Source organism: Myotis daubentonii, chromosome 1 (assembly GCF_963259705.1).
Source record: "Myotis daubentonii chromosome 1, mMyoDau2.1, whole genome shotgun sequence".
Taxonomy (NCBI): domain Eukaryota; kingdom Metazoa; phylum Chordata; class Mammalia; order Chiroptera; family Vespertilionidae; genus Myotis; species Myotis daubentonii.
Genome location: NC_081840.1, coordinates 41,668,511 through 41,690,109, shown reverse-complemented (window position 1 = coordinate 41,690,109; position 21,599 = coordinate 41,668,511). Strand labels below are relative to the sequence as shown.

At 44.5% G+C, this 21,599-nt stretch overlaps 2 pseudogenes; both read left to right on the top strand.

Annotated features, from left to right (window-relative positions):
• The first annotated feature begins 12,375 nt into the window (after positions 1-12,375).
• LOC132217779 (nuclear pore complex protein Nup88-like) lies at positions 12,376-17,276 on the top strand (annotated as a pseudogene).
• Positions 17,277-17,932: 656 nt separating this feature from the next.
• On the top strand, positions 17,933-19,401 carry LOC132217885 (procathepsin L-like; annotated as a pseudogene).
• Positions 19,402-21,599: the final 2,198 nt, after the last annotated feature.

The following is a 21,599-nucleotide window of genomic DNA, read 5'->3' as shown; positions in this document are numbered from 1 at the left end:
TGTTCTTGTCCAGGCTTCACGCCGCACCTCCGGGTTAGGTGCAGAGTCGCTTTCAAAACCTCAGGGCTGGCCGGCCAGAACCTGTTTGTTCTTGGCCAGTGGCCAACTTGGGTGCTGTGACTCTCAAGGTCTTGCTAATTGGCACATTCAGTGACATACTGGTTGGGGACTGTGGACATCCTGGGAGGACTTTGCCCTTCCTTTGACCAAACTGACAACACAAGACCCTTAAATATGGAGCAAGCTAAGTGAAGAAGTGCAGGAAAATTAGAACCAGAAGCACTGGAAAGGTTTGCCTTTATGTAAACTCCCCCAACCTTTTCTTTTAAAAAGAAAATTAGCTAATAAACATTTATTAAGCATTGGTCATTTATGGCTTATAAAACTTTCTAAGACTTGGAAGCACTCACTGTTGCACAGCTGTAGGTTCCAATGGGCCCTTAGACCTCATCTAGCTCCTCCTTTTCCAGAGCCTGTGTACGCTCTGTCATGCCCTGGATCCCGATGAACCTCCCGAAGAAAGGAGATTCTTTTGTCAGACACAGGTCCCATCCGGTGCTGCCAGATGTAAGAGGGGACTCCTGCCCTGCCTCAGGGGGCACACAGGCTGTCTGCTCACTGTCCATTGCTCAGAGCTGGAGACGCAGCAAGGAGCAGGCACAGGTGTGGGGATGCCATGCCCCCTGCCATTGTCATGATCCCTTGGACATACTCCTCCTGTGCTCATGAACGGATTTGGAGACAGCCTTTGAGTATCATCTCCCCCCCCCCCCCCCCGCCTTTTTTTTAAAACAAGTGTTCTTTGTTTTCTACTGAATCTTCAAACACAGCTTGTATTTTATTTACTGTTGTATATATCAAGGATAGTGTTTTCCCGCTTCTAAAGAGCTTTAAAAAACAAGTCGCATTCCTATTTTTCTGAGAATTTGGTTCTGCCTATAAGTAAGGAGACAAAAATAGCCCTCTAAATCTACGGTCCTTACGTTTATCTTCCCTCTTAACTTTACCAGGAAGTCCACAGGACCCAAGTGCGCTCAGGGTGGAGGTAAGAGGTGACACATGAAGTGAAGAGGTTGTTCTGGACTTAGAGGCCTGGCAGGAGTTTCAGTCCCCGAGCCGGGGGAATTGCTGCAGTAATCTAAAATCAACAGAAGAAGCAATCCAGGGCCAACGAGCAGGGCAAAGTACACAGCAGGAATCAGGGCCATGGTTTACAAATCGACGTGGGAGTGAAATTATGAGCCTGCATAAAGCTTTTACAGGGCTCGATGACAGGAAATAAGGTGAATACATTTCCAAGGTGGTTAATTTAAAGCTGGAGTTTTCAGAACTTTAACACCTTTTTGTTTTCCCTAAGTGTCGGGGGACGTGGTGGGCATGTGTCTAGTCTGTTTGTGTTCCATTCAGCTTCCCCCTTTCACCTGGAGGGAACTCCCCCTGCATGTCGAATTGGGAGGTGCAGTGTTCCACACGGGATCAAGGATGATTCCCTTCCCCCTACCCCAGGCATCCATGGTATGATGCAGGACCCAGGCTCGGTCCCTCCTCTCTGGGCCTTTGAATAATAAGGGAGTGAAACAAAGATTCAAGAATATTTCAGAAGTCACTTGTGTTGCCAGTGTCTTCCTGTGGCAGCAGTGGGGTAGATTATCCTGGGACAGGACCTTGACTATGACCCTTACAGCCCATTCTCGCTTGGTTTCCAGCCCATTTCCTGAGCTTTGTTCGCCAGACTTCCCATCCACCCTGTGAACTATTCAAAATCCTTCCAGTACATTCTAGTTTAGATAAAATTAGCCAGGGCTGGCTTCTGTTGCTTGCGACCAAGAATTAGACGGGGGCCACCTGATGTTCCTGTCCTCAAATCTAAAGAGGTGTTTCCAGTCCTGCCGGTTGGTCTCTATTTAGAATGGTCTGGAAACAAGCCTGAGAGCAGCTGTAGCTACAGATTTTAAGACCAATCTAGAGTTAAGGTTTTCTGGTGTGTTCCCAAAATGGATACAACCAAAAATGTAGAGAGAAATTTCATTGAGTATGGGGTCTAATTGTCAACATTTGCAGGTGTGAATCCCAGGCCACAGACCTAGGTGACAAGAGATAATGAGTTTTTTATGTATTTAAATCAACTTAATTTCAGCATCATCTTTTCCTACAAAGCAAGAAGGAAATATGTTCCCAGGCATACTTGACTGGCCCCAAGCTCCCTCACTCCAAGAGTCATTTGGAAGCTCAGGGTCTCATAGTGCCGAGATATGGAGGAGGCCCTCTGGTCACCAGTCATTGGATTGCATGGTGACTGCTGAGACACCCATGTTCCTGGCCAGTGCAGTCCCTTCAAACCTGTTGACTCTGTTCCTCTGTGGGATCTTTGGCAAGGCTGCTGCCTAGTGTCTTATCTCCCTAGGTGTACGACAACGATAAACTTTTGAAGATTTGGTCACCTCCTTAGGGCACTATTAGGGAGATGTCTCTGTCCCTAAAGCTGAGGAATCCAGAGAACTCTGTCCCTCTTTCTTCTCCCTGATTGCACTTTCTTCATGTTTCCCTTACAACCCCTCCCCTGCTACACCAACGGGTTAATGTCCTCTACTTCTGAAAACCAAAGTCCAGAAGGCCAGCGTGGCTTAGTTGAGCATCATCCCATGCACCAGGAAGTCGCCAGTTTGGGGCACATGCCCTGATCGCCGGCTCGATCCCCAGTGGGGGGGGGGGGGGTGTGAGACAGCCAATCAATATTTCTCTCTCTCTTTTTCTCTCTCCCTTTTCCTCTCTCTCTAAAATCAACAAAAACATGTTTGTTTGTTTTTTTTAAAAGTCAAGAAAGAAAGTATCTTGCCGGAAAACTGTGCTTTCTGCTCTGCCACAGATCTCCTTTGAGACAAGGAAGCACAGAACTTATTTTTTGCTTAAACGGGAGAAGGGAGAAGGGTCACTACATGGGGAATAAAAACAAATTAATAGATTTTAAAGTTTTGCCAATAAAATTTAAAATTAACGAGGGGAAAAATAAAATAGAAGTGCTGAAAGGCCATGTGCTGCCAAATAGAAGTCTTAATTGTATTAGGTGTCACTATCTTCTGTGATTCCTTAAAGTTTCATAAGAGATGCAATTTATTTAGGTATGAATTATGTCACTCCCTCCTTTCACACCCTAACTTTTTAGAGTCAGGAATGAGGAGTGTTTCTTGTCTGCATTCTGTAAACCAAGTCAGCGTTTCTATCTCTAATTAATAAGGGACTTCTACTACAGCTAGAAATAAGTATTTGCATTACAAACGAAATGGCATACAACCCACAGTCAAGCTTCTGACTAAGGACCAGGCGCTTCTTTGAATAGAATCCATTTACTACAGACTTTCCAATCTTGGGTGGCAAGGTGGCTTCGGTGCAATATCTCTGACAGCTTGTGAGCTTAATAATTCACGGATGCATTTAAAATAACCATTTGCTAAATTTTTTATTCATTATAGATGCTGATCCCAAGAAACAAAGAATCCACATTTTGGGAATTCATAGGTCTAGTTTATTTCACACATATGAAGCCTGGATCCTGGTAAAACTAATGAATCACTAGAAGAGGGGCAGTCAGGTCTTCATAAAACCATAACCACTACTGACTTCAGAAATGGATTCAATGGGCTTAAGTCACAGTGGGATTTAGGTTCCATTTAACAAGGCCAGAGGTAGGTTAGGCCTAGGATCGGTCAATCCAGGGGCTCAGCAACATCAAAGAAAACCCAGCTTCTGCCCTAATTCCCCTCGGCCACCCTATATGTGTTGGCTTTTCCCCTATGGTCCCAAGACAGCTGAGGCACTTCTAAGCATCAAGCTTCCCAGATCTTCTTGGTTCTCTCTCTTTTTAAGAAAATATGCTTTATTGTTTTTGTTTTTTTTTTGAGAGAGAGAGAGAGGAAAGGAAATGGATAGAGAGACAGAAACATTGATGAGAGCGAAACATCATCAATTGGCCACCACCTGCATGCCCCTCACTGAGGAGCAAGCCCACAATCCAGGCATATGTCCTACCTGGGAATCGAACCAGTGACCCCTTGGTGCCTGGGTCGATGCTCAACCAGAGCCACATCAGCTGGGCACTTGTCTTTCTCTGTGTGTGTGTGTGTGTGTGTGTGTGTGTGTTTTGTCAGCTCTCATGCAAGGATATTTTTCCATTGAGATAATATATATACATACTAGGGGCCCGGCCCACGAAATTTGTGCATGGGAGGTCCCTCAGCCCAGCCTGCACCCTCTCATTACTTCTTCGCCGACTCCGTCCACACCTTTGGGGACCCCTGGACCTGCTGGGGTTGGATCCCGGCACTCACCTGCATGCCTCATCACCCCTAACCACTTAGCCTGCCTGCCTCATTGCCCCTGACCACTCTGTCTGCCTGCCTGATCACCCCTAACTGCTAGCCTGCCTGCCTGATTGCCCTTAACTGCTCGCTTGCTTGCCTGATCGCCCCTAACTGCCTCTGCAGTTTGGGGTAAAAATAAAGTATTTAAACCAGTAAAACATACACTGAACCATGTATATAGGGATGCACATTTCCCTTTGGCGTTGGGCTGTGATGTGACTTGGCCCAGCATTATTGGAACCTGCCTTTATTTAAACTTTTGCTATTTCGTGCATCATACAGCTTTTACATTAATTTGATTTTTTAAGACATCTCATTAAAATATTATGTATCTTGATTACTGGGTTGTTTTTGGCACCTTCTTAAATTTTGTGCTGCTCTAATCCTGGCTTGAGTGGTAGAGTTGGGATTCAAACCAAAGCAGTCTGGCTCCAAGTCTCCTGACCGTTACACTATTCATGTCCTAGAACTCCGATTTTTGTATCTATAGTATAGCTACATATGGCTGTTCTTTTTAATTAAACTAAAATCCTGGAGGGTATAGACCACTTATTATACTGCCTTCTTATATTTCCGAAGCATCTAGCATGGTGTTTGTTCGGCACACAAGGGTGCTTGATACAGGTTGGCTAAAAGGGAATCAAAAGAGACTTTAAAAAGAAAAAAAGAGAGAGAGAGACTTTACCATCATCACCAGCTACTGTTGCCACAATTTGTAGTTTTGCTTTCTTTACTGCAATTTCCCTCACATATTGTATTTTAATATTAAAAAAATAATTCACTGAATATTATATTTCATAAAAAGATGATGGCTCTGTCCAGTGTGGCTCAGTTGATTATGCATCATCCCATGCACCAAAAGGTCGAGGGTTCGATTCCCAGTCTGGGCACATACCCAGGTTGCAGGTTCAAACACCGGTCTGGAGCGCATGAGGGAGGCAACCAACCAATATTTCTCTCTTACATGGATGTTTCTCTCTCTCTCTCTCTCTCTCTCAAATCAATAGAAACATATTTTAAAAAAGGATGATGAATGAACACATTAATAAAAACATTATGAAAATAAAATGCTTTCTTCAAACCAGTGTTTTCTTTTCAGTGAAACTTTTTGCATTTTTTGGGAAATATATGGCTTTTGGGAAGAAATCCTAGAAGTTTTAGTTTTGTGAGAGAACAGATCAGTGTCGTAAAGAGAAGATAGGATGCTCATTGACATCATTGTCAGCTCTTTAGTTACAAAATGATCGTTTCTGAAGGCACAACAGTTCTGTGGTTTATGCTTCCCTACAACCCTGAGCTCCTCCCACCCCCTGCTGTGCAACCCTCTTCGCCTGTGGTGTGCCCCTCTCGGTGTGGTAATGTCACTCCTGGTTGCTTACATCTTCGCCAGCACCACTTCTGGGAATGCCAGGAGGGGGTGAGTATTTTCCCTCTCGCCAGTGAATGCTTAGAAATGTGGCTTTTTTGGGAGGTGGGATCAGGGATGAATGAGACAATTTCTTCAGGGTGCATTATATAAAAGCCTCTGAGAGCTCTCCTCAGGGTAGGAGTCCTGGAGACAAAATAAAGGAAATGGATAGCACCAGGGAAGGTTCATGGCAGATGACTTCTGGGCCCCTCTTGCTGGGCATTGTCGCTGTCAAAGAGTTCTACCCCCTTCTTGCAGGTCCACTCCCGGGCTGGAGTGAAAAAGATACAAGTCACTTTAATGTGCTTGTCTGTATGTGAAAATCCTCTGAGCAGGTTTGAGCTTCTGTTGCATTTTATTTTGGAGTATTGCATGCTTCCTGGTTTATGGACCCATGTTACAAAGAGCCTTCAAAGAGTAGAGCCAGGCACGCTATCACCAGCTTGAAACTTGGGGTCATCCTGATGCTTCCTTATGCTCCCGGGTTCTGCCAGGGATGAAATACTGTACGCAGACATATTGGGAAATCTTACTGTTAGTCTATGTAGCATGAAGCATGGTGTAATTACCCAAACTCCACCGCGATAGCATTTGCCTAAGGTCTGTCTCACTATGAAGAGACCAGGTGTGAGGAGAACTGAATAGAATTGTTAGTTTGCTCTAAGGACAGTTTTGCTGAAAAGCATCTTTCCCATCAGATTTGTGCACGGAAAACCCTGCTTCATTCCTGGTGCAAATACAACTTCATGAATGTTGGGGAAAGAAGGAACACTCCTGCTGAACACAGTATTTTTTTTTAATTGATTTGAGAGAGAGAAACATGTCTTTGTTGTTCCACGTATTCATGCACTCATTCGTTGATTCTTGTATGTGTTCTGACTGGCGATTGAACCCTCAACCTTGGCATATCGGTACGATGCACTAACCAGCTGAGCTACCGGGCCAGGGTGAACATAGCCTTTTTTTGGTGCAGTGGTTAGCTCCTCCAGGGCATCCCTCTTCATCACCTAGACCACCATGGCCTATAAAGGGGCGGCAAAATCTTTCAAGTTTAATGAACACTCAAATCCATTGTAACTTCAATTATAATAATCTGAGCAGGGAAAAGAGTTTAGTTAGAGAAATCTGAGTTAGAGAAAGCTGGCGAGAGTCTCCACATAGATGAAAAAGAATAGCACGAAGCGTCACGACAAAGTGAGAAAAAAGGTTGCGAAGAGTGGACAGCGGTGGGGCGCAGTGAGTGCTAAGACCTGGTGCTGCATGTTACCTCTCTGCGCTCTCAGGGGAGGCAGGAACATTTTGAAAGTAAGTGAGGCAGCCAGAGCTTCATCTGGGGTGAGCCAGCCCCAGACCAGGGCACAACAGAGGTCAACGAACATCCTACCCCTCTTTCTAGATCAAGGCCAGTTCTGTGTGCAATGGCAAGGTGCTTACATTTAGAGGCATGAGGGTTTGATGTCCAGTCTCAGATTTAGATGAAAAAAGGTTAAGAAAGTAACAAGTGGGGAGGTCTGGAAGGATGTGATTTAAGGAACACAAATCGTGGGGCAGGTGCTGGCCACGGGGCTGGAGACGTGGGTGGACATAATGCCGTCCTCGTGGAGCTGTGACCTGTCCATGGCCGTGTATCTTACATTCCAGCCCACTACACCTCCAGGATTGCCTGGTGTTAGATAAATTGCAAGCACTCTTTCAGAACCACGTGCTGATATGGATGGGAATTACACCTAGAAAGGTCTGCAGTGATGACTCCCTTTCCTTTCCTACTTCCGTGGTATTGCCTGCACTTCAGATAACCTTTGTACCACCCCCTTCGCGCAGTGTTTCTTCAACACCTGCCTCGACTTTTCTCCTGCTGAGCTCTGCTCTACCACACATTTGCCTCCCCAGAGAGCTAATTATGAGCCTCTATTTCAGTACCTACTTACCATGAAAGCTCGTGTCACATACCTATGTGCAAATGTTGATGGATATGATCCCAGAAGAGTGTTGAAGCAATGCTTTTGGAGATGTTTGCCATCCAGGTGATGGTTCAGGGAAGTTGAAATAGGGCTGGGCGGGTCAGTGCTGGCCAAGTGGATGCCTAATCCGTGTTTATGGACAAAAGCCATCACGATAATGATGGAATGACCTAGTGCAAGTTTGTTTGGAACATTTTCTGTTTATATAGAGACAGAGGAACCTCTGTGTTCATCAAGGTCACAGCTTAGGCTACCTCACCCTGGTAGGTAAGTGCACACCTTTGCAGGCCCACCAGCCTTTCTCTACCTTGAGAAATAATGTTTCGGATCTAACAGTAGCTGAAAATATTTGAGCATTGGGTCTCAAGCTTTGGATTTTTACTCACAGCCTTTCTTGTTAATGCTATAATCTCTTCGAATGCTATCATCTCTTTTGGTCTCTGAGCCAGTTCTAAATGGCTGGGACGTTGTTATCACTGCTTCATCTCCATTTCATAGGTGTGAGCTGCAAAGGGGGCGGGGAGGGGTTGAAATAGAAACAGTGTTAAGTGTTTGTTGATTTACCTACATCTTGGATTTTGAAAAGGAAACTCAGCTCTTCCAAATTGGCTTTTATCATCTATTCAAGGCGGAGAACTCTGTAGAAATGCCCCTCCCCTTAATACAAGACGAACAGAAACTCTGTGTTCAGAGCTTCCAAGCACTTTTGTGTTTAAAGATGGAAATGTCTGTGGGACCCAAGATCTCCAAGCCCCATTGCAGGCCCCTCGTTTCCGGTGGGGGAGGGGAGGTCCTATAAAACCTTGTGTTGCTGAAAACCCTCCTGGGATTCCCTCCACCTTGAGGCAGGGTTCAGCATGTCACCAAACTGACAGCAGGGGAACGTTTCACCGGCCTGACTTGTTCTTACTCTTTCATCCAGGTTTCACTCGGTGTTTCTGCGCCCTGCTGGGTGTGGGAGGTGTGACTCACCAGGTGACTCACCAGGTGAGAGGAAACTGCTCTGTGCGTACAGACAGGGTGCTGCAGGATGATTGAGGAACTGCTCATTCAGGCTTGGTGACATTTTGTTCTTCCTCGGATATGCGATTGGCTACTTGCTCCCAAGGAGAACCAGTCCGTTGAGAATTCAAACATTACATTAATTCCTCTTTCTACACAAGTGGCCAAACAAGTTTTTTTTTTTTTTTTTTTTTTTTTTTACTGGAAGCATAGCCTAGTGCCCAGAGAAAGATGGGGGTGAGGAGAAGAGAGACTGAGTTTAAAAGGCAACGGAACCTGTAGGAAATTGCTTTCCTGCCTAATTGCAAGGTTTATGACACTTTTTCATTGACTGTGATCTGAGGCATCAGTAGACTAAGAAAGGATTTTAGCGAGAACAACCTCACGTTAAGCTGTGCCACGAAGCTCCCTCTTTCCTGTCGCAGCGCCATCCGCTTGGCCCAGATCTCACAGGGACCGGACCCCTGGCCATCTGACTCCTCTGAGTTGCATTTTGTACATAACACCTCCTCCCTTCACTCTCAGACTAGGGACTTGTGCAGAACTCTAGTGGCTACAGACCTGCTACAACTGTGGAAAGAAGCTAGTTAGATGGACGCTGCTAAAGTCAGGTGAACCTACACACCAGGGGTTCTAGGGAAGTAACCTCACAGGCTGACCTGATCATACATTCCTAACTGGGCAGGTCATGGTCGGGAGTCACATCCCCGGCATATACCTTTTTTAGTAAAAGGTTTATCGTTTTTTAGAAAAATATATTTTTTATTGATTTCAGAGAGGAAGGGAGAGGGAGAGGGAGATAGAAACATCAATGATGAAAGAGAATCATTGATCAGTTGCCTCCTGCACGCCCCGCACTGGAGATCAAGTCTACAACCTGGGCATGTGCCCTGACAGGGAATTGAACCTCCTGATTCATAGGTCAACGCTCAACCACTGAGCCGTGCTGGCTGGGCTAAAAGGTTTATCTTTGCTTTAAGCAAGCCCTGCCCATTGTCTCTGTGCATCTAGATTTACACACCTTTGATACCTCTTTTTTTTTTTTTTTTTCCAGAGCAACCACCCTCCAAAGAGCACAGAATCTTAACTATCCTGGAATCCAATCCCCACCTTGCTCTCTCCCACCTTCATGTCATCGTCCTCACATCCCCTCCTTAATTGCAAATGCATAGAAGGAGCTGCAAACGGCCATTCTCAGAGGCACTTTTCTCAGTCTGTTGAGATCTTGCTTCTAGAAATATCCTCTGTTTGGCTCAAATAAATTTTTTTGTGAAAGTTCTTTACAGGTTTGGACATACTTACTTCAACCCTCCTGGCACTCCCTCACTCTCAGAGGCTTGGTCACCCCTATGTCCTTTGGTTTCCCTCCTGAAGGCATTTCTAGGGCTGGGTAGCTTGGTTACATTACTCTCTTTTTAAAACCTTAATGTTATTAGTTTATTAAGTTATACCCAAGAGCTTCAAGTCAGGTATTTTGGGTAGTTGGTCCCAAACCCAACTGTATATTAGCACCATAGCAGTAAGAGGAGGGAAAGAAGTTAGCTTAGAAATATACAGTCCAGGACTCAATGACTTTACTAATGCATTCCACCAAAAATTTAAAGGAGCATTAACGCCAATCCTTCTCAAGGTCTTCCCAAAAATTGAAGATGAAGGAACACTTCCTAACTCATGCTATGAGAACAGCAGTTTCCTGATACCCTGATTCAAAAGCCAGAAAAAGACTCTACTAGAAAACTACAGGCCAAGGTCTGTTATGACTATAGATTCAAAAATCCTCAATAAAATACTAGCAAATTGAATTCAGAACTATATTAAAAGGATCATATATCATGACCAAATTCAACTTATTCTTTGCTTGCAAGGATGGTTCAACATGTGAAAACTAATCAATGTAATACACCACATTAATAGAATGAAGGGGGAATAAATCACATGTTCACCTCAACTGCTGCAGAAAAAGCATTTGACAAAATTCAACACTCAATAAACTAGGGGTAGAAGAAAACTTCTTCAACATGATAAAGGCCATATATGAAGAATCCATAGCTAACATCATCCTCAATAATGAAAGACTGAAAGCTTTTCTCCTAAGATCAGGAGCAAAACAAGGACACCCACTTTTATTCAATACTAGAGGCCTGGTGAATGGAAATTCATGCACTCGGGGTGGAGGGGGGGTCCCTCTGCTCTGCCTGTGCCCTCTGGAAGCCCAGGATCCCTCTGGGTGGTGGTGGTGGGGGGGGGGGGGGGTTTGTCCACCAGCTGGCTTAGGCCCGCTCCCTGGGGGGATCATGCCTAAGCTGGCAGTCAGACATCCCTCTGGCAGCCTGGAAGCCCTCGGGCTGCGGAGGAGGTGGGAGAGGCTCCTGCCACTGCTGCTGTGATTGCAGCCATCAGCCCAGCTTGTGGCTGAGTGGAGCTCCCCCTGTGGGAGTGCACTGACCACTAGGGGCAGCTCCTACATCGAGCATCTGCCCCCTGGTGGTAAGTGCACGTCATAATGACTGGTTGTTCCTGGTGGTTCCACCATTAAGGTCAATTTGCATATCACCCCTTTATTATATAGGATAGTATTGGGAGTTCTAGCCACCATGATTAAGCATCAGAAAGAAATAAAAGGCACCCAAATTGGAAAGGAAGGAGTAAAATTATCTCTGTTCATAGATGACATGACCTATATGTAGAAAATCCTAAGGATCTCTCAAACATTCATGTGTACGCACACACATGCACACCAGCTAGAGTTAAACAAATTCAGTAGTTGTAGGATACAAAATAACTCATGAAAATCAGTTACATTTCTATATACCAGCAAAGAAAATCTGAAATGAAAATTTAAAAAATAATTCCACTTACCATGATATTAAAAAGAATGTTTAAGAATAAATTTTGAACCAAGGAGGCTAAAGATTTGTACACTGAAAACTACAAAACACTGCTGAAGGAAATTAAAGAAAATGTCAATAACTGGAACAATATACTGTGTTCAGGTATTGGAAGACTTAATATTGTTAAGATAAAATACTACCCAAATTGCTCTACATATTCAATGCAATCTCTATCAAAATCTCAGCAGCACTATTTTGGCAGAATAGAAAAACCCATTCTAAAATTCATATGGCATCTTGAAGGAGCCTGAATAGTCAAAAACAATCTTGCAAAAGAAGAAATTTAAAGTTTTCACACTCCCTGATTTTAAAACTTACTACAAAGCTGCAGTAATCAAAGCAGCATGGTACTGGCATACAGACAGACTTACAGACCAATGGACTAGAATAGAGAGCCTGGAAGAAAACCCTTGCATCTATGCTCAAGTGTTGTTGTCTTTTTTTTACAAAGGTGCCAAGACCTTTCAATGGGGAAAGGACAATCTTTTCAACAAATAATGCTGGAAAAATGGAATATCCACATTCAAAAGAATGAAAGTGGACCCTTACCTTATACCATATACAAAAATCAACTCAAAATGGAAAATAAACCTAAAGTTAAGAGCTAAACTATAAAATTTGAAAAACATAGGCAAAACATTTCATGACATTGTATTTGGTATTGACTTTTTTTTTTTGATGTGACATCAAAAGCACAGACCAAAAAAAAAAAGACAAATTGGACTTCAACAAAATAAAAACTTTAATGTATCAAAGGTCACTATCAAGAGAGAGGAATGACAATCCATAGAATGGGAAAAAATGCAAATAATCTATTTAATCAGGGATTAATGTCCAGAATATATTAAAAATTGCTCTAACTCAACACCAGAAAATCCCAAACAACCTAGTTTTCAAATAGGTAGATAATGAGTGAGGTCTTATGGCTCTTCCAGTTCAGCTCAACTACTGAAAAAATGCAGCTGCATGAGTGACCCGAGCCAACAGAATTACCACCCACTCTACCTTCAGAATTGTGAGAAATGATAATTTGCTGTTGTTTTGGGAAAAAAGTGGGCAAAGAATGAAATATTTCTCTAAAGCAGATATACATACGGCAATAAGCACATGAAAAGATGCTCAACATTATTAGTCATTAAGGAAATCAACACTACAATGAGATATTGCTTCACACCCCTTTGAATGGCTATTACAAAAACAAGCAAACAAACAAAATAACTAAGAAAACCAAACAAAACCTCCAGAAAATAACAAGTGTTGGCAAAGGTTGGAGAAATCAGAACGCTTGAGCATTGCTGGTGGGAATGTAAAATGGTGCAGCTGCTGTAGAACACGGGTCAGTGGCTCCTCACAGTTAGACATAGGGTGACCAGATGATCCAGCAATTTCTCCCAAAGGAATTGAAAACAGAGAACCATGTCCTATTCCATGGCTCTAGGAGGGACTGAAAACCCAGAGCCCTCAGAGGCTGAGAAACCAGCTTCTTATTATTGCCTTTGCCATCTCTGCTGCCGCCACAGTTGCTGACAAGAAACCTGGTCTCAGGCTTTAGTGGAGAACTCTTCCGGTGGGAAGAAGAAGACAGCTCGTACTTAGTGGTTTGCCTTTGGGGCGTCAGCGGCGTGGGTGAGGCGCCCTCCCTCCCCTAGAACCAGAGGTTGCTCTGCATAAATCCACCCTTGTTTGAAATCCATCAAGTCTTGTTAAGTCCAACAGAACATCATGTAGCACTTATAAGAATAGAAGGACTTACGGTGTTAGAATTACCTAAATGGTGGGGGTGAGTTCTGAAGTTGAAGGTGGAAAATGAACAGTGAACTGCAGCACCACTCCAATCACTGAGACTGTTCACCAGTTCTACCTCTCTGACTCCAACGCATGCTGCCTGATATCCAAGTGAAATGCTGGATCCCCACAGGGTGCCGTTGTCATCAGACAGGGTAACAAGGATTTTTTCTCTATGTGAGCCCCAGACTCCCCCTAAGGTCATCACACTGTCAGAAGCAGAAGAGGAAGGTCTAATACTCAAATAAAGGCAGGACATGTGCCACATCTCTAGGAGAGTCAGCAGTTGCATTTGACTTTGGACCATTGGCAGCAGTCCCCCAAATTGAATTCAGATAAAAAGGCAAAGATCAAGTAGTGGCATACCCAGTGCACATCTGATATGAGAATGGGGAGACTTTCCTTACATCCGTCAGTGTGTTACACAGCCCTGGGAATGCGAGGAAGCTGTTAGGTCTATTGCTCATGCATCCTGCAGCTAAAGATTACTATGGTGACAATGTTTGTGCTGTACTCTGCTTACCCGATGTCCCCAATGTCTTCGTGATCGCTACTGAATCAGGAAGCTGTGTCTCTGTGTTGTGCTGGAAGGGGGAGAAGCAGATGATCAAACATCAGAAAGGTCCTGGGATGGCAGGGCCGACCTCATCCCTTCTCTGTTCGTATATGAGTGTGTGGAGCTGGAGCTTGCCCTGAAACTGGCATCTGTAGAGGGTGATCCCTTTGATTCTGACTTTTCTTGTCCGATTAATCTTCATAGAGATCCCAAGGGTCCCTCAAGCTACCACAGGACTCAGGAAGCTGATGAACATAGTGTTGGGCTAATTGGGTTTAGAAATCTCCTACATTTCTTGGATCAGATGAAGATAAGGATAGTTTATAGCAGTGGTTCTCAACCTTCCTAATGCCGCGACCCTTTAATACAGTTCCTCATGTTGTGGTGACCCCCCACCATAAAATTATTTTCGTTTCTACTTCATAACTGTAATTTTGCTACTGTTATGAATCGTAATGTAAATATCTGATATGCAGGATATATTTTCATTGTTACAAGTTGAACATAATTAAAGCATAGTGATTCATCACAAAAACAATATGTAATTATATATGTGTTTTCCGATGGTCTTAGGAGACCCCTGTGAAAGGGTCATTCAACCCCCAAAAGGGTCGAGACCCACAGGTTGAGAACCACTGGTTTATAGGCAGTTACTCCCAAATAGAAATGCTTTGTGGAGCACACCGTTTGTACGAAGCCAGTGCCGTGCAGACAGTCAGCTCTGATTCGAGGATTCTGGGGCCCGTGACGATCTGCATCACCAGTACCTACAAATGCCTCCCAAGGCCTTTATTAAGCACAGTCCACCCAGCATCTCCTCCCCTGCTTTGTACTCAAGATGTTGCAGTGGTAGAGCCTCCCCTCTGAATTCTGGCTGAACCCTCGGATTCCTTTGAAAAGCATTTTCGAAGCACTTTGTAAGATAGTGCTGCAAATGCAGCATTTTTGAAATCATCTGATAAGGAATGTCTTCATCTCATCAGCAGAGCCACCCAGGTGTTCAGGGAACAGTACATTCTTAAACAGGACCTGCCTGGCGAAGGAGGAGGTCCAGCTGAAGGTCAAATTATTATGTGACCAAAAAAAGAAACAACAAGATCTCAGTTATTGTTGAGAAGAAAGGAAAGTCTATGGCAGTGGCTCTCAACCTGTGGGTCGCGACCCCTTTGGGGGTCGAACAACCCTTTCACAGGGGTCGCCTAAGACCATCGGAAAACACATATATAATTACACTAGTAGCCCAGTGCACAAAAATTTGTGCACTCGGGGGGGGGGGGCCCTCAGTTATTAAACATTTATCGGCACAACACTGACCACATTGGTGGTGGTGGTGGTCTTGTCAAAATGTGTTATATTATGCAGATGAAAATCTATTTAAACAGATTTGATGTAGATATTTTCAAAGATGGAAGAATTGTCCCTGTCAACTATTTTAGTTGATTCATATCTTCACTAATTGTCATCATTGCAAAGTTTTCAGTCCCCATATGGATTGCTGGATATAGTAGGTCATGCGCTGTCCCTGTCCTTTGTAGCCTTTGTTACCTTAAGGACTCTAGCTTTCCATTTATATGTTTAAGTACCAACCTTACTAGCTTAAAAATGTAAGCTTTTAACACTGCTCTCTCTGTTCTGTATCCTTTTGATAAAAAGTGGAGTTGGGTTGCAGCACAGGAGAGAAGTTCAGAAGGGGAATATTGGAGTAATGACTGCAGTAGAAGAGGGAACCTATTTCCCTGGCCACAGGCGCTGGCGCCCTGGACCACAGGGCTGGCAGCTTCTCTGGGTGGCTGCAGCCTGGGACCTCGGGCAGTGGCTTGTCCGTCTCCTGGGCTGCAGCCAGCCTCAGGCGCTGGCGTCTGGACCAAAGGGGGGCAGCTTCTTCTTCTGGCAGCTTCTTCTTCTTCTGTGCTTCCAGGGAGGGCAGTCAGTTATGTGTATCTGTGTGTGCATGCAAACATAGGTGTGTACATGTGTGTATGTGGAAATCTGCTGGGCAAGTCAAAACCATAGAAGAGTTGCCCCCTATCTCTTGAATCTTCCAGAGATATCCTCCACTTTTTTATTCTCTCACTACTGGAGAGTCAGTATTAGCAGCCAGCCAGTCAGTGACTCTCTCAGTATCTATTTCTGACTTCTTTTCATCTGTCTTCCAACCCCTAATCATATTTCCACCTGGTTGCATCACTTTTTCTCCCAATATGCTGTATAGAGAAGGATTCAGGATGCTGTCTTCCCATGAATAGTACTCAGTAACAAACCAATTGCATTTTAGTTGGGCAATTCCCCTACCCACCCTTCAAATCCCTTCCACCATGCATTTCTGTTTCCCTTTTTGTTTGTTGGATTGTTCTGCTGCTCCTTCTCCTCATCCCACCATCATTGGATCGTAATGTAAAATTCTTTTACCATGTCAAGAAATTATTAAAAATACAGGTACTTTGAAAAAAAAAAAATACAGGTACTTCTCTGAACACCGGCCGGGGGCGGGGAGGGGGGGGAGGGAATAGGTGGTTGCCGGCGGCCGCCTCTTCCCTGCCCCGCCTGGCTTCTCCGATCACCGGCTGGGGGGCGGGCAAAAGCGGCCCCGGTTCTCCGATCACAGCTCTTGCCTGCCACCTGGGTTTCCGATCACCATCAGCAGCAAGCGGCTTCTTCCATCCTTCCCCTTTTGCCTCCCAGCATTGTGCCTACGTATGCAAATTAACTGCCATCTTTGTTGGTGGTTAATTTGCATATTGCCCTGATTAGCCAATGGGAAGCGTAGCGAAGGTAGGTCAATTACCATGTTTGTCTATTATTAGATAGGATATTGTTTTTGTGATTAATCACTATGCTTTAATTATGTTCAATTTGTAACAATGAAATTGGGGGTCACCACAACATGAGGAACTGTATTAAAGGGTCGCATTAGGAAGGTTGAGAACCACTGGCCTATGGGAAATGGCTGAGCGCTTCGCCGACAAATATGAGGAAGTCAAGGAAAAGCAAGGAGATAGGAACAGGATGAATAAGGTATGTCATAGTTTTCATTATCAGCTCCCAGTTCTCTCTGCTAGCGAGAGACACATGAAGAACGAATTACAGCTGATGCCTGATCAATGTTGACATTTGGGCAATGCCATCAAACAGGTTATTATGAAAAGAGATTACCAGCAGCAAAAGATGGAAAAGGTACCGAGTCCTCAAAAACCCACCAGTACTCTCCGTGCCCACCAGCGAAGGTGCATTCAGTCCATCCTGAAAGTGAAGGGTGAGCCCCTAGGAGAAATGCTGAAACAAATTAATGATGTCTGAAATCGTGTACATTTCTGACACCACCAACAGCACAGTCACACCTGAAGTTAACACAAGTGAAGGTTTAAATTCATATTGTAAAACAAACAGCATTTTCTAATTTATAGAGGCATTTGGATTAAAAAAAAAAAGAATTGAAAACAGGGACTGAAATAGAAACTTATGCACCAATGTTCATAGTGGCATTATTCACAATAGCCCAAAAGGTAGAAATAACTCAACTGCCCGCCAAAATGTGGTAACTACATACAATGGCATATTATTTAGCTATAAAAAGGAATAAGATTCTAATTCATGCTGTGACATAGATAATCCTTGAAACATCATGCTAAGTGAAATAAACCAAACACAAAGGGACACATATTTTATGAAAGTAAAATAGAGGTTACCAGGAGTTTGGGGGAGGAGGAGATGGGAACTTATTATTTAACAGGTACAGACTTTCTGTTTCGGATAAAGATAATGGTGATGATGGCATAAAACGGTGAATATACTTAATGGCATGGAATTGCAGACTTAAAAATGGTTAGTTTAAATGGTAAATTCGATATGATGTCTATTTCACCGCAGTAAAACAGAATTTTAAAAAAATATACACATATTCTAGTCTTGCTCAAAGACCCCTGGACCTACATATACTGACTATACCTGTGCAGCTGTGCCCGCCGCAGGTTTTAAAACATGAATCCTTCCCTTTTCCTGACTGCCCTTGGCTGTGGAATAGCTTCAGCTGCTCCAAAACTTGATGGAAGTTTAGATGCACGAAGGAACAGTGGAAGGCAACACACAGGAAAGTCTCTGGCTTGAATGAAGGAGGATGGAGGAGGACAATGGGAGAAGAATATGAAAATGATTGAGCTGCACAACCGGGAATACAACCTGGGGAAACAGAGCTTCACCATGGCAACGGATGCCTTTGGTGACATGACCAGTGAAGAATTCAGGCAAGTGGTGAATGGCCTTCAAAATCAGAAGCACATGAAAAGAAACGCGTTCCGGAACCTCTCTGCTGAATTCCCCCAACTGTGGATTGGAGAGAGGAGGACTGTGTAGCTCCTGTGAAGGACCAGGGTCACTGCAGTTCTTATTGGGCTGTTCCAGAAAACTGGCACCCTTATTTCACTGAGTGATCAGAACCTTGTAGCCTGCTCTCAGTGTCGGGCAACGAGGGCTGCAATGGTGGCCTAATGGATAGTGCCTGCCGGTATGTTGAGTCCAACGGGGCGGGCTGGACTCAGAGGAATCCCATCCATATCATGCGAAGGTTGGACCCTGCAAACACACGCCCGAGGATTCTGTGGCCAATGACGCTGGCTTCGTGGCCGCCCGTGTGCAGGAGAGGTCCCTCGCGAAGGCCGTGGCAACTGCGGAGCCCGTCTCTGTTGCAGATCATGACAGCTTCCGTGCCGCGAAGACGGCATTGGTGATGGCCCAGGCTGCAGCAGTGAAGACCTAGGTCGCGGCGTTCTGGTGGCTGACGGTGGCTTTGAAGGAGCAGAATCAAACAGCAGTAAATAGCGGATTGTCAAGCACAGCTGGAGCGCAGCTGGAGGCAAGAACGGCCACGTAAAGATGGCCAAGGACCGGAACACGCCGGGGAATCGCAGCCGCCGGCTGTGTGAGAGGACGGTGGTAAGGAAAGACTTGATTGAGAGCAGGTACCCAGAGGAGGAAGTTTATCTTCAAACTGACCACATTTTACTGCAGCGGATCTTGAAGACCCAAGTTGTGACGTGAATTCTGTGACATTTTACACTGGTAAATGTTATCACTTCTTTAATCACTGCTGGAAACAGTTTTGTATGATTGATTTGCCTAATAACTGAAATTTTATGTCTTATAAGTACAAAGTTTTACCTTAAAAAAAACTGAATTCTATATGCAACCCCCCCCCCTCTCCAAACACACACACATATATCCCAGTCTTGATGAGGCTCACTGATTAATACAGTAAATATGGGTCGGGAACCTGGAATATGTATTTGTTTAAAAGATATTTTTATTGATTTCAGAGAGGAAGGGAGAGGGAGAAACATCACTGATGAGAGAGAATCATTGATTGGCTGCCTCCTGCATGCCCCCTCACTGGGGATCAAGACTGCAACCTGGGCATGTGCCCTTGACTGGAATTGAACCCGGGACTCTTCAGGCCACAGGCCGATGCTCAATCCACTGAACCAAACCAGCTAGGGCTGGACTATCTATCTTTTAATGCCTTCCTGTCTTTCTCAGGCATAGCTAGGTTTGAAAACTTATGGTTTAATCTCTGCCAGGTCTTTCCAAGGGAACTGGTGCGAGCCTGTGAGGAAATGTTCACCAATCTATGTGAAATATGTGTGTATTGTTCGTAGACATAAGTGTACTCATGTTAAATCTAAAGTGCTGCTTTGAAAATCAGAGATTGTCATGGCCACATTGTTTCGGCGTTAAGATGCCCAGTCATTGAAGTGATGATGACAATCGCTCGGGTTGCTTTCTAAATGTCTGTACTTGGCAAAATAGAAATGAGCCATCCTACATTTTTGGAATGTTCATGGTTCGTGAAATTCCAAAGTCTGGGAAACTGTGCTCCAGACACCAACCATGTGAAAATAGTAATGACAGAGAGACCGCTCCTGCTATTTATTTCACTTGCACACTAAGAAGTGGAATGGACCGCATACATCTTTCTCTACTTCAGAGGACCCTGGAGCAAGAAATGGCACACTGACAGCATGAGGATGCGGTTCTCCGGGGCCCGTTGCAATCTTCTTCCTCAGCAGGCAGCAGGGGCAGCCGGGAGGAGACAGGTGGCGGTGGCGCCAGGAGAGGAGAGAACAGTATAACTTCCTGGAGAACCAGTGTTGTCTGGGAGGGTGCCTTGAAGGCCCTCCTCGCCTTGCCGAGTAGAGTTTGGGGGCTGAGGTGGGGCGGGGGCTGAAGTACAGCCGTTTCTGGGGGATGCATTCCGGAGGAGCTGGAGGGGGGGGGTGCCAGTGTGTGGGAGCCCTGCCCGCCCGCCCGCCCGCCCCCGAGGAGGATTAGTTAATTGCTGAAAAGTGCTTCCGCAGCACAAAGATCTGGCTCAGGCCTGCGTGGGAGCTGCATTTCTGAGTCGCTGGGCTCTGCTAGGAGGCTGTGCAACCAGAAACGGCTCCTTCCTCTTGTGGGGCAGTCCTTTCAGAATTCCTGTACAGTGCCGTCTATTTTGAGAGAGAAGCTAAGTTTATTTTGTAAGATATTTGGGTAAAGGAGCCACACCGGATTTCAGTTCTGTTTTAATTTTTTTGTGAGTTTTTAAAGTTTACACTCAGTCATTTATACATAAACAAGATTATGCAATATGTTCTATTCTGTGATCTCTCTCTCTCTCTCTCAACAGTGTTCCCTGGAGCTCTTTCTATGTAGGTACATATAGGCTTCCCTTATTTTCTTTTTTGAATTGATTTTTTTGAGAGGGAGGGAGGGAGACAGAGAAGGAGAGAGAGAGAGAGAGAGAGAGAGAGAGAGAGAGAGAGACACGAGGGATGGAACCCACAACCTAGGTATGTGCTCAGACTGGGAATCAAACTCACCACCCTCTGGTATACAGGATGACGCTCCAACCAACTGAGCCACATCGGCCAGGGCCTCCTCCATTTTCTTTAACAGCCACATTCCTTCCCATAGCTGTATAGGACGCATAGGCTGTTTGCCATTTTTTACCGTTACAAACAATATTAGAGTAAACATTCTTGTACGCAAATGTGTACACTTATGTGTAAGTGTTTCTGAAGGTTGTATTCCTAGAAATGGAATTTCTAAACCAAAAGAAATGCACATTTCAATTTTTTGGTAAAAAATACCAAGGCTCTCTCCTAAAATTCTGTTCTAATTTATTTTTTTTAAATATGTTTTTATTGATTTTTTTTTTTTTTTTAGAGAGAGAGAAAGAGAGAGGGATAGAGAGATAGAAACATCAATGATGATCAGCTGCCTCCTGCATATCCCCCTGCAGAGGATAGAGCCCGCAATCCGGGCATGTGCCCTGACCTGGAATCGAACCGGTGGCCTCTTGGTTCCTGGGTCAATGCTCAACTGCTGAGTTACACCAGCCAGGTGATTCTGTTCTAATTTAGATAGCCACCATCATAGTCATCAACACTGGACATGGCATCAGGTTTTTTTAATTGCCAGCATCATGTGCAGGAAAAGGGGTGTCATTTTAAATTTCAACTCTCTGATTTACCAGTTAGGTTATACATCTTTTCATATGCCTACCCACCATTTGGAGTTAAGGTACACAAGTTGTAAGTGTAATGAATTAACAACGTGAATTCTTCTTTAAGCACCACCCAGGTCAAGAAGTAGATTATCAGACCT